General features: G+C 37.5%; 1 protein-coding gene across 11 annotated transcripts in view; it reads right to left on the bottom strand.

The window, feature by feature from the left end:
* The window catches only part of STXBP4 (syntaxin binding protein 4), a 230,780-nt gene that overhangs the window by 199,261 nt on the left and 17,435 nt on the right, over positions 1-14,084 (bottom strand). The window contains exon 2 of one of the 11 annotated variants that reach the window (XM_077164821.1): positions 5,120-5,250. The exons of the other annotated variants lie outside the window; for them this stretch is intronic. The gene's annotated coding sequence lies outside the window, so the exon portion shown is untranslated. The remainder of the gene's footprint in view (positions 1-5,119; positions 5,251-14,084) is intronic. 11 annotated transcript variants of the gene reach the window in all.

The raw sequence follows: 14,084 nt of genomic DNA, 5'->3' as shown, positions 1-14,084 counted from the left end.
ATGATGGGCCACTTGCAAGGCTGACAAAGAAAAAAGAGAGAGGATGCAAATAAACAAAACCAGAAATGACAGAGGGGTAGTTACACAGACACTGAAGAAATAAAAGAAATTCTAAGAGGATACTATGAACAACTACACACCAACAAACCAGAAAACTTAGATGAAATGGACAAATTCCTGGAAGCACACGAGCAAGCTACACTGACTCAAGAAGTAAAAGAAGATCTCAAAAAAAAAAAAAAAAAAAAAAATCACAAGTAAAGAGATTCAAGCAGTCATCAAAAATTTTTCTACAAACAAAAACACAGGGCCAGATGGCTTCACAGGGGAATTTTATCAAATATTCCAAAAAGAACTAACACCAATCCTGCTCAAACTTTTCCAAAAAACTAAGGAGAAAGGAACTTTACCTAACTCATTTTATGAGGCTAACATCATTTTAATACCCAAACCAGGTAAAGATGCTATAAGAAAGGAAAACTACAGGCCAATCTTCCTAATAAATACAGATGCAAAAACTCTCAACAAAATACTAGCAAATCGAATCCAACAGCACATTAAAAGAATTAGACACCACAACCAAGTAGGGTTTATACCAGGAATGCAAGGATGGTTCAACACAAGAAAATCAGTTAATGTAACACAGCACATTAACAAATCAAAAGGGAAAAACCACATGATCATCTTGACTGATGCTGAAAATGCATTGACAAAATTCAATATCCTTTTCTGATAAGAACACTTCAAAAGGTAGGAATCAAAGGTAACTTCTTCAATATGATAAAAGGAGTATATAAAAAACCCATAGTCAGTATCGTAATCAATGGTGAGAGACTGAAAGCTTTCCACCTAAGATCAGGAAAGAGACAAGGATGTCCTCTGTCACCACTATTATTCAACATTGTACTAGAAGTTCTACCTAAAGCAATAAGCAGGAAAAAGAAATAAAAAACATCCAAATTGGAAAGGAATAAGTAAAACTTTCATTATTTGCAGATGACATGATCTTATACTTGGGAAATCCTGAGAAATCTATAATAAAGTTACTTGAGTTAATAAACAAATTCAGAAAGGTGGCACGTTATAAAATTAATGTGCAAAAAAATCAGTAATGTTTCTATATACACATCAATTAGGGAAAGAATTCCATTCAAACAGCAACTAAAAGAATCAAGTATCTAGGAATGAACTTAACTAGGGACGTAAAGGACTTGTAAACAGAAAACACATAGTATTGCTAAAGAAATCAAAGAAGATCTAAATAGGTGGAAAGACATTCTCTGCTCATGAATAGGGAGGTTAAATGTAGATAAGATGTCAATTCCACCCAAACTGATCTACAGATTCAATGCAGTACCCAATCAAAATTCCAACTTTGAAAACCTGGAAAAAATAGTTAACAAATTCATCTGAAAGGGAAAGACACCCTGAATAGCTACAAGCATCCTAAAAAAGAAGAAGGATATGGGAGGATTAGCACTTTCTGATTTTTAAAATTAAAAAGCCACAATGGTCAAAACAGCATGGTACTGGCACATAGATAGACGTATTGGCCAATGGAATTGAATTGAGAGCGCAGAAATAGACCACCAAATCTACAATCAACTGATCTTTCACAAGGCCCCCAAATCCAATGAAATGGGACAAAACATTCTTTTCAATAAATGAGCATAGGTATACTGGATATCAATAGTCAAAAGAATGAAAGAGGACCCTTACCTTACACCCCATGCAAAAATTAACTCAAAGTGGATCAAACACCTTAATATGAGAACCAATACCATAAAGCTCCTAGAAGAAAATGTAGAGAAACATTTCAAGACCTAGTAAAAGGAGGTAGCTTCCCAAACTTGACATCCAAAGCAGAAGCAACAAAAGAAAAAATAGATAAATGGGATCAAATACCATCATGTCTCAAAAGACGTTGTGAAAAAGGTGAAGAGGGAGCCAACTCAATGGGAGAAAATACTTGGAAATCAAACACTGGATAAAGATTTGATATCTTGAATACATAAAGAAATCATACAACTCAAAAAATACAAACCTCCCAATTACAAAATGGGCTAAAGATATGAATAGGCATTTTTGTGAAGGGCAAATACAGATGGCTAAAAAGCACATGAAGAGATGCTCATTTTCATTAGCTATAAGGGAAATCAGATAAAGACTACAATGAGATACCATCTCATACTGATAAAAATGAATACTGTTAAATAAACAGGAAACTACAAATGTTGGAGAGGATGTGGAGAAATTGGGACACGTGCACTGCTGGCGAGAATATATAATGGAACAGCCGCTATGGAAGAGAGTTTGGCGGTTCCTTAGGAAACTAAATATTGAGCTGCCTATGACCCAGCAATAGCACTACTCCGTATATACCCAGAAGAGCTGAAAGCAGTGACATGAACAGACATTTACACATCAATGTTCATAGCAGCATTCTGCAATTGCCAAAAATGGAAACAATCCAAGTGTCCATCAACAGAAGAGTGGATTAACAAAATGTGGTATACATGCAATGGAATATTATGCAGCAGTAAGATGAAATGACATCCTGAAGCACATGACAAGATGGATGAGCCTTGAGGACATAATGTTGAGTGAAATAAGTCAGACACAAAAGGATAGATACTGTATGATTCCACTTTTATGACCACAGTAAAGATAAAATCAGAGGCTTATAATACAGAATATAGGAGACCTAGAGATACATAGAAGCTAGACATGGGTGAATGGTTAGCAAATGAGTTTGAACTTAAATGTAAGAGCATAGATAGAAGTGAAAGTGGTTCACCAGTGGGTCTATAAGTTACATTACCATATTGAAGGTGAACAGGATTGAAAGGATTGTATAAATTCATGTGTCCTACTGATTAACACGGCAAATATAAATAAGTTTTACTTATTTTACTTATATATTTATACAATAGTATGAACCACTATTGCAAAGGTATGAATCTTGTACAAAGGGTATAAGTTCGGGATATAGGGGGAAAACTGCTATTGCATACTATGGACCATGTTTAACAGGAAAACGTCAAAAGTACCACAGCAACACCAAGGGTAAATAATGAGAGGAGGGACAAGAGTTCAGGGAGGTTTGGATTTTCTGTTTGGTAAGGGTATGTTTATTGGTTATTTTTCTCTTGGGAACAAAGAAATTACCTAAAATGGGTAAGTGTTAATGGACTGTTGACTTTGGATAATATACATGATGCCCAGTGAATGGAGGTGGCTGAAAGATGGGCGTTATTCCAATTCAGCCGAAGTCCTTATAAGCAAAGGAAATATGATACACCGAAAGAAGCCTCCAGGAGCAGCCCAAAACTGGAAATTAATGGAACCAAGAAAAGAAAGGAGAAAATGCTGCCATTGCACTGTCACGTGACAGAAAAGCCAAGGAACCCCCAAGATTGTCAGCCAGACACTGACCCAGGGAGGAAAGAAGCTTTTAGGCTCTGAAACCATGAGCCAATAAATTCCTGTTAAGTCAATCCATTGTATGATACTTGTTTTAGCAGCTAGGAAACTAAAACATCCAGAAATCACAAGAGAAATAAAAGCATATGTCTACACAGAAACTTAAACACAGCAGCTTTATTCGCAACAGCTAACTGGAAACAGTGCAAATCAATAACAGAAAATATTGGAAACCACACACACCTGATAAGTTGAATTTCCAAAATATTTAAAGAATTCATACACTCAACAACAAAAGACAATCTATGTAATTAAAAATTAGGCAGTCTTCGGCGGGCCGCGGTGGCTCAGCGGGCAAAGTGCTTGCCTGCTATGCCGGAGGACCTCGGTTCGATTCCCGGCCCCAGCCCATGTAACAAAAACGGAGAAACAGAATACAATAAAAACAAGAAAATGTTTAAAAATGTTTCCCTTTCTTCCTTCTTTCCTTCCTTCTATCCTTCCTTCCTTCTCTCTGTCTTTCCTTTAAAAAAAAAAAAAAAAAAAAAAAAAAAAAAAAATTAGGCAAAATAGTTCAATAATCATTTCTTCAAAGATATGCAAATGGACATTAAGCACATGAAAAAGACACTCAACATTATTAATCTTAGGGAAATGCAAATCAAAACCACAATGAAACACCATTTCATATTCACTAAAATGGCTACTATTTAAAAAACAGAAAATAAGTATTGGAGAGTGTGCCAGTTTGAATCTGTTGTGTACCCCAGAAAAGCCATGTCCTTAAATCCTCATTCAATATTGCTGGGTGGGAGCTTTTTGGTTGTTTCCATGGAGATGTGACCCACCCAATTGTGGCAGGTAACCTTTGATTAGATGGTTTCCATGGAGATGTATCTCCACCTATTTAAAGTGGGGTTGCTTACTGGAGCCCTATATCTTACTAGAATAAAAATATAAAACAAAACAAAAAACATAGGACTGTACAACAAAAACAATGAATCCTGTTGTAAATGGACTATAGTTAACAGTACAATTATAAAAATGTTCTTTCATGAATTGTAGCAAACGTACCACACTAATACAAGGTGGTGTAAATAGGACGGTGTATGGGAACTCTATTTTATGCATGATTTTTCTGTAAACCTACAACTTCTTTAATAAAGAAAACAAATTATCATACTTACGTATAATAGAATACTATCCAGCAACAAAAAGTTTTGGTTTTTTTATATGTGGTTATTTATAATATCTATAGTTATATATAGCCACATATAAATGTAGCAGTATGAATGAACATCAACATAAATACGTTAACTAAAATAAAAGCCAGAAATGTATGATTCCATTTCTATAAAATTTGAGAAAATGAAAACTAATCTAGTGACAAAGCAGACCAATGATTACCTTAAACTGAGTGGAGAGGAGGGAATGAAATATATAGATAGAGTGCCCAAGAAAACTTTTGGAGGTGATGGATATGTTCATTACCTTGACTGTGATGTTAGTTTCACAGGCAAAGTGTACACTTTAAATAAGTGTTCTTTTGTATAACAATTACTCTTTAATAAAGTTAAAAATAAATAACCCTAAAAATGACAGCCTAACCTTGGCATTTATTTTTGAGCTTACACAGTAATACTTGTATGGTGTATTAGTCAGTGTTCTCTGGAGAAACAGAATAAACAGGAGGTACCTGTATATGAGATTTATAAAAGTATCTCATGCAACTGTGGGAATGTAAGAGTCCAAACACCATAGGGTAAGCTGTGAAGCTGGCAACTCCAATGAAAGGTCTTGACAAATTCCACAGGAGAGGCTCACTGGCTGAAAAACAAAGGAAAATTCTCTCTTCTCCTTAAAAGTTTTCAACGGATTGGCTCAAATCCAGCTGACTGGATTATCAGGCATCCAAGATGCCCTCTTAGTTGACTGCAGATGTAATCAGCCACAGCTGCAATCAACTGACTGATGTTTAACAAACCAGCCGTCTGGTTTATCAACCAGCTAGGAAATATCCTTGCGGTAAGGGTTAGGCCAGTGTTTGCCTAACCAGACAACTGGGCACCATCACCTGGCCAAGCTGACACCAGAACCTAACCCCCACATATGGTAGACTGAGGTTGTATGTTTAACATGCTGCAATCTCTGAATCAGTAGTTCTGCACTCCCCTAACTTATTTCAGAGAAAACTTCTGGCTTGGGAAATAGGTAGAGGGAGATAAAGGAAGAAACTATCTTGGAAAATCCCAGACAGGTTTAGGATTCAGAAATCCAAAATTCTGGGGTGAGCAAAAAAAAAATGAGCTATCCAGCTAAAATAAAGAGGATTTGCCCCTCATCTCCCCTCCAATCCTGCATAAAAGAAGAAATTATATTATTCTTTAAATAAATGGAACAGATGCTGAAAAAGAGCAAACTGCCTTTTGGGTGCTGAACAGAGAACTGTACAGTTACACTCACTGGCCTGGGGGAAGAAAACCTATTTCAATATTCACAGTCTTAGTAGCAGCAACAGGAACAGCAAAGGCAGTGCAGACCAACACCAGCCAGAAAATGGAGCCACCAAGCAACCACAGCACTGCCAACAGCAAAAGTCCAGTGGCCTTGAAGCGAGAATTACCCAGTAGCCCAGGGGAAAAGCGGGGGAACTTTAGGGAGGAACTTAAAATATTAGACCTTTGACTGGGTCCTGACTCAGAGTAAAGAGCCACTGTAGTTGCCCACATGACTGATGTAGTCACAGAAGAAGGCTTAACTATAAAAGTAAGTTATCATTAGTTCATAATAGATCACTTTAATAATACATACATTTAAGCAGATTCTCAAATCTCAAGAGACAAAACTTTGATAGAACAACAACAATGGCAACCACCATTTATCAGCACCACGTGTCATGCACTGATACAAGTATTTCAAATGTATTTATATTTTAATATTGTTGAAAATGCACTGGACATGAGTAAAACAAAAGCTGACTTCAAATGGTAATACAGCTGCATGCCAGCCATATGGCGTCAAGAAAGTTACCTGACCTCTTGGCACGTGCTTTTTTTTTTTTCAAAGTGAAATCTATCTTTCTTTTTTTTTAACATGGGCAGGCACCGGGAACCGAACCCGGGTCCTCGGGCATGGCAGGCAAGCACTCTTACCTGCTGAGCCACTGTGGCCCACCCACATGCTTTTGTTAAAGTAGGAATAGTAATACCTAGCTCAACTTTCTGCAGTGGGTATAAAGGGAGATGTGAAGACTTAAGCAGTCTTTCAGTGGAACTAAAGTAAGATCCCCATCTAGTGGAGATTTGCTCTAACTAGGAACCTAGTTCCCAGATTATAGAACAAATCCAAGTCTAGTGGATAGGTCAATTTTAAATCTCTACAATAGATTCTTTATATTGTCATACATAAAAGGACACTTGAAATATATTTCCATTTTAAAGCATTAAAATAAAATGTAATGATAAGATAATTTAATTACCATGCCTGACAATATACTAAGTGCCAGAGATGAGATAAAAAGCAGAGTCTTGGAGGACTTCCGGGAAGATAGCCAAATAGAGTGACTCGAGTTCATCCCTGCTCCATGGAAAAGTTAGAGAACAGACAGGAGAGTGACTGAGATGGCGATTCAAGAGTGCAGCTGACCTGGGAGAGCCTTCTGCACCACACAGGGCAGCCCTGATTGCAGAGGCCGAGGAAATGAGAAGCAGAAAGCTGAACCCTGGCAAGGTGGTGCAGAGCCTGCGGGAGTGTACAGATGGGGAGTCAGGGACTAGGAAGTAAGCCAGGCTGCGTTCCTTGAATGCACGACCCTCACCAGCGCAGCCCCATGACCCATGACTCACCCCAAGCACCCGCACCCCATCACCCGCTCCCATTTCCCGCACTCCAAGTACACCTGCCCCCTTAGCCCCCAGTGCACCTAACTGCCTCCCACCCCCACCCCAAATGCTGCCCAACCACCTCTCCTGCACCCCTCCTGAGTACTACCTCCCGCTCCCTGTCCCTGCAGGCTGCTGCCGGTGCATAAAGGTTATGGGTGCTAACCTCCATACCCAGGCTACACCGTCCCCAGCCCATAGTGTCACACAGCCTCACCCTGCGCCCCAATGTCCCAGCTCTGTGCATCAGTTTATGGCAATCTTAGACCTGCACACTGCACGGCCCTCATTCATGCTTCCAAGCTCTGGGAAAGTGCTGTCCTGCGCAGCCAGGTCACATCTGCCCCCAACACATGAAGGCATAACACCGACCTGCTGCCATAGCTCTACTCATGTGCACAAAGGGCCCCATGCCCAGACCAGCACACACCAGGGTTACACCCCCCAGACTGGTGCACCCACACAGCTACATCCTCCCTGGTCGCTGGGCACCCACGTTCAGAAGCACAATTCACCAAGAAGATATAACAATCACAAATGTGTATGCTCCCAATCAAGGAGCTCCAAAGTACATGAGACAGACGTTGGCAAAACTAAAGGGAGCAATAGATGTTTCAACAATTATAGTAGGAGACTTCACTACAACACTCTCCTCTGTAGATAAAGCAACCAGACAGAAGAGCAACAAGGAAATAGAGAAGTTCAATGGCTTGATAAATGAATTAGACCTAACAGACATATATAGGTCACTGCACCCCAAAACACAAGGATATACATTCTTCTCTAGTGCTCATGGAATATTCTTCAGGATAGACCATATGCTGGAGCACAAAACAGGTCTTTATAAATTTTAAAACCCTGACATAATCAGAGCATTTTCTCTAATCACAATAGAATAAAGATGGATCTCAATAACTACCAAAGAACGAGAATATTCACAAATATATGGAGATTAAATAACACACTATTAAACAACCAGTGGGTCAAAGAAGAAATTGCTAGAGAAATCAGTAGCTATCTGGAGACAAATGAAAATGAGAACACAACTTATCAGAACTTATGGGATGCAGCAAAGGCTGTGATGAAAGGGAAATTTATTGTCCTAACTGCCTTTTTTTTTACAAGAAAGAGCAAAAATCAATGACTTAACAGCACACCTGGAGGAACCTGAGAAAGAACAGAAAACTAACCCCAAAGCAAATAGTAGAGAAATAACAAAGATTAATGCAGAGATAAATGAATGGGAGAACAAAAGAACAATAGAAAGAATCAATGAAACCAAAAGTTGGCTCTTTGAGAAAATCAATAAAATTGATGGGCCACTAGTAAGACTGACAAAGAAAATAAGAGGATACAAATAAAGAAAATCAGAAGTGAGAAGGGGTGCATAACCACAGACCCTGAAAATATAAAAGAGAAATCAGTAGCTATCTGGAGGATACTATGAACAACTATACACCAACAAACTAGACAAATCAGATGCATGGACAAATTCCTGGAAACATAAAAACAAGCTACACTGACTTAGGAAGAAATAGAAGATCTCAACAAACCAATCCAAGTAAAGAGATTCAATCAATCATCAAAAATCTTCCTACAAAGAAAAGCCCAGAGCCAGATGGCTTCACAGGGGAATTTTATCAAACATCCCAAAAAGAACTAACACCAATCCTGCTCAAACTTTTCCAAAAAATTGAGGAAAAAGGGATTCTACCTAACTCATTTATAAAGCTATTATCATTTTAATACCCAAACCAGATAAAGATGCTATAAGAAACGAAAACTACAGGCCAATCTCCCTAATGAATATAGATGGAAAAAATTCTCAACAAAATATTAGCAAATCAAATTCAATACCACATTAAAAGAATTACACACCACAACCAAGTGGGGATTATACTAGGAATACAAGGATGGTTCAACACAAGAAAAGCAATTAATGTAATACAGCACATTAACAAACAGAAAGGGAAAAATCACATGATCATCTTAATTGATGCTGAAAAAGCATTTGACAAAATTCAACATCCTTTTCTGATAAAAACACTCCAAAAGATAGGAATCAAAGGTAACTTCCTCAGTATAATAAAGGGAACATATGAAAAACAAGTAGCCAGCATTGTACTCAATGGAGAGAGACTGAAAGCTTTGCCTCTAAGGTCAGGAATGAGACAAAGATGCCCACTCTCACCACTATAATTCAGCATTGTGCTAGAAGTTTTAGCTTGAGCAATCAGGCAGGAGAAAGAAATAAAAAGGTATTCAAAATAGAAAGGAAGAAGTAAAACTTTCATTATTTGCAGATGACATGATATTATACTTGGAAGAACCTGAGAAATCTACAGCTAGGTTACTTGAGCTAATAAACAAACTCAGTAAGGTGGTGGGATATAAAGTTAATGTGCAAAAATTAGTAATGTTTCTATACACAAGCAATAACCTAGCTGAGGAGTCAGTTAAGGAAAAAATTCCATTCAAAATAGCAATTATAAAAAATCAAGTACTTAGGAATGAACTTAGTAGGGATGTAAAGGATTTGTACACAGAAAACTACATAACATTGCTAAAAGAAATTAAAGGAGCTCTAAATAGGTGGAAAGACATTCTCTGATCATGGATAGGAAGGCTAAATATAGTTGAAATGTCAATTCTATGCAAATTGATCTATAGATTCAACACAGTACCAATCAAAATTCTAATACCTACTTTGAAGATTTGGAAAAGCTAATTACCAAATTCATCTGGAAGGGAAAAAGACCCGAATAGCTAAAAGCATCTTTAAAAAAAGAACTAAGTGGGACAATTAACACTCCCTGACTTTAAAACCTATCATAAAGCCACAGTGGTCAAAACATCATGGTACTAACACAAAAACAGAAGGAATGACCAATGGAATCGAATCAAGAGTGCAGAAATTGGCCACCAAATCTATGGTCAACTGAATTTGACAAAAGAACAATGGTACGGTCTCCTTTAGAAAATACTTATTAAGAAAACAGGGGCCTAAAATGTAAGCTTTTATAAAAGACACATTAATTCCAGAGTATTGATTATTATTTCTGAATATATATAAATACATATTTATATATAACCTAATATATATATCAGGAAATACATATATATACAGATGTATATATAACCCGATATATATATAGATGTATATATACCCTGATATATATATATAAAACCTGATATTTAGAGATAAGAATAAAGCCAGTCAGGTTAGGGTTAAAGTAATTCAGAACATAGGGGTAAGAAAGACAGTGTCTATATTTTAGAACCACACATACTCTTTGAGACCAAAGGAAGAAAGGTTTATTTGGTCTGCAACAGAAATTTTCTGCAGCACATAATTTAAATCAACCTATCTGTATAGCTCATTTGAACACCTGAAACACAGGAAGGAAGAAGGCCTTTAATCCTGTATAGATTATTGTAATGCCTGAATACATCCTAGGGTATATTAAGCAGATAATCAAAAAGTAATAGCAAAGTACCTTGAGGGATGCGAGAAAGAATATGGAACTATCAAACCTTACCATCAGGGAATCCCCTGATATTGTGTCAAACTTTAGGGACACCCAAATCAATAGACCATGCCCTCCATCCCGAGGCTTACTCCTGTGAAGCTTATGTAGGTAGTGGAGAAGCTTAGAGTACCTATAGGTATGCCTAAGAGTTACTTCTGGAGAACGTCTTTCATTGTTCAGAGGTGGCGTCACTCTAAGTCCAACTGTGCAAGTGAAATCACTGCCCTCCCCTCTATGTGGGACATGACACCCAGGGATGAATCCAGCCCTAGTACCGTCTGATCAACAATTCCATTCTGATCAAAAGGGGGAAAAGAAGTGTAACCAATAAAGTATCAGTGGCAGAGAGTTCAAATAGAGTCCAGACACTAAATCTGGACGTTGTTCTTATGCAAGCTTCAGTTAGACCTTGCTACACATCATAACCTGCCAAACCCTAACCAGGGGATTTCCAGCCAATCCTAAAGAATAACTAGGGCAAGGTATAAGATTCCACAAGGGTTCCATGCACTAGAGTAACTTTCTAGAAATCTACAACCTCCAGATGGGTCCCTGGTATGGATAAGTCCTGAAACCTAGAGGGCCCAGTCTCTCCAGAACATCAGACAGTTCCATCTCCCCACCCCATATTAGTGACAGACCCTTTCAATATGAAAAATTTAGAATGGCCATAGCCCAAACACCTGTAAAGAAAGAGATGAAAGATCAAATGTGATGCTGGAGTTACACAGTAAAGATAGGATTTAACAAATGAATATGAATGCTGAATCATTAAATTGATACCTCTTTTACTCTCCAGCATTTTAGAGCAGCAAGAAGTAAAAACCTAAAATTATGGAATTATAATTCATGCCAAAGTCCGAAATATTTTCTACAACTAATTGTGGTGCTGTGCTTTTAAATTTATTGCTTTTTTGTATATATGTTATTTTTCACAAAAAAAGAAGGAAGAAAAGTCGATTGTGATGATGAAAAAATATTTAAGCCCTCTAGCCTCTTACATTCTGGAGCAGCTAGAAGGAAAAATATGAGAGAATGGTATAGTAGCCTGTGACAAACTCTGGGATCTGTCCTGTAACTACTTGTTGAAGAGTGCTTTGAAAACTATTGCTTTTTTATTTCTTTGCTTTGTGTATATGTTATACTATACAATAAGGTTAAAAAAAAGAAAAGGCAGAATCTCTGCTAACCCTGGCTCCATGATATCCAAGGTTTCTTCCAAGATCACGATGACATCGGACTTGTGGCTGCCCCACAAAGGACCCAGTGTTCCTGAAAGCACCCCTTTCACAGAAGTCTTAGTTTGCAGAGTAATTCAAAGTTCCTGCAGCAATAGTGCAATTATTGATGGAAAAGGGACAAACTCTGCAGAGACTGCTGGAAATGTATTTCTAAAGCATGTTTCAGAACTGAGAATTATCCCAAGATCGCGTTGGAAGATGTTTGTATGTACTATTTGGAGCATATGAGTATCTTCCAAAATAAATATTGTATTTTTGTTGTTGTTGTTAAATTAAAAACAGACTATTTTAAATTATCTGAAAATGCCAGTAGTCAGAGAAATAATGAAAGATGACGATGTATCTTGCCATGTGAAGGGGTGATGCTTGTAGAATGAGCTGTCACCATCTTTTGATGCTGCCTCTCACCAACAACTGTTAGTTAATTTAGGGTAAATTGATTATCCAACTATGTTTTAGAACTAGAGGATGCTTCTAATAATTCTTTCTGAAAACATATGAAGATTAAAGCTTACCAAATGGTAATTATTTGTCTTGGGGTTTAAAATTTTTAAATATACATATGGTTCATAGATGCTAGTTTGCTGGATAGCATCTGATTAGCAGGGCTCATAAATAGGTGAATTCCTAATTATACATAGTTTAAGATGACACAGACATGTCAGCGAATAGACAACTGTTTTATATATTTATCATTCGGGTTTTTTTTTTACATTTCAAACATCGCATGGGAACGTAAGTTTCAATTTAATATCAAAGTGCCAATTTTTTTAGCTAGCCCTCATGAATAAATTGATATACCACACCAAATGGACTCTGTTAACAGAGTCCATTCTCTCAGTGGTGGGAACTGACAGCACGTTAGAAGAAATTTTTGCTGAACTATGCATTTCTTTATCAACTTCTTTTAGTACAACCTACCAGAATCCACAAGAAACCACTGTCTTTTTGAGGATAATAATTCGAAAAACATTCAGAAGGAGAATATTATTCGCAAAGATCTGAAGTTCACAGCAAAACTCAAGGAAATGCTAATTGAAAATGCTGATTTGGTCTAGTTATTGAAGACTCAGCATTAAAGGAAGAGTTAAGATAAGTCTCCCAAGTGAGTAAGAAGCCAGGACTAGTGACCAAGCTGGTAAGGAGGAGGAAAGCAACTGAGGACCACAGCAGAGGGAAACAGAAAGCTGAAGCCAGGAGCCATAGAAAAAGTCAACTGGGCAGGCAGACAACTGCAGAGGGCAGGCTGGGGAGGACTGAGGAGGAAAAGCAAAACACAGGTCATTGTCAAAAACAAAAGGATTAGGCCTTTTCAACATACAGATTTCAAAATCCTCTCAAGGGAATCTTGAGAAGGACACGCAGAAGGAAGGATTTTGTTTACTCCTATAGAGGTAATTAGTATCTCTGCAAGTCCTGAAAGATAAATGAAGAAATAAAAGCTCCTGGTGATTGACAGGCAGAACACAACCTAGATTTCTGGAGGGCTAGTGCTCTGGAAGTGAGCACTGCACCTGTGATTTATGGAAACGTAGTTGGCTTCCATAAATATTTGCTGAACTACTAATGGATCAAGTATCTCAAGACCAATTTTTATCTTTGGGTATTTTCCCTGCCACAGGCCCGAGTTTCACTGGGGAAAAAAAAAAACAAAAACATAGAATCAGCCTCTGAAGGTAGCATTGGCAGTTAAATTTAAGAAGTTAAACAGATACCGTTTATAACTTTTGACAAATGAAAAAACAGCAAGATTCTGAATAATCAAAAGGAAAAAATACCTTTGCTGAGGTAGAAAAGTATACTGCTAATATTTGGAGAAATTTTTAATTTTATAACAATGTGATACTCAAAGGTTCCTGGTGCTTACAAAGTTGAGCCTCATTTAATCAGACATGAACACCCATTCACTGAATTTTTGGTTTAGTTTAGATTCTTCTCCATACTGTTGTAGCACAAAAATCTGCTAGCTGTGTTACATAAAAAGTTTATGGTAACCTGTGCCACAAGGT

Source organism: Tamandua tetradactyla, chromosome 6, assembly GCF_023851605.1.
Source record: "Tamandua tetradactyla isolate mTamTet1 chromosome 6, mTamTet1.pri, whole genome shotgun sequence".
NCBI lineage: Eukaryota > Metazoa > Chordata > Mammalia > Pilosa > Myrmecophagidae > Tamandua > Tamandua tetradactyla.
The sequence above is the reverse complement of the archived record's forward strand: the minus strand, read 5'-3'. Positions and strand labels throughout refer to the sequence as shown.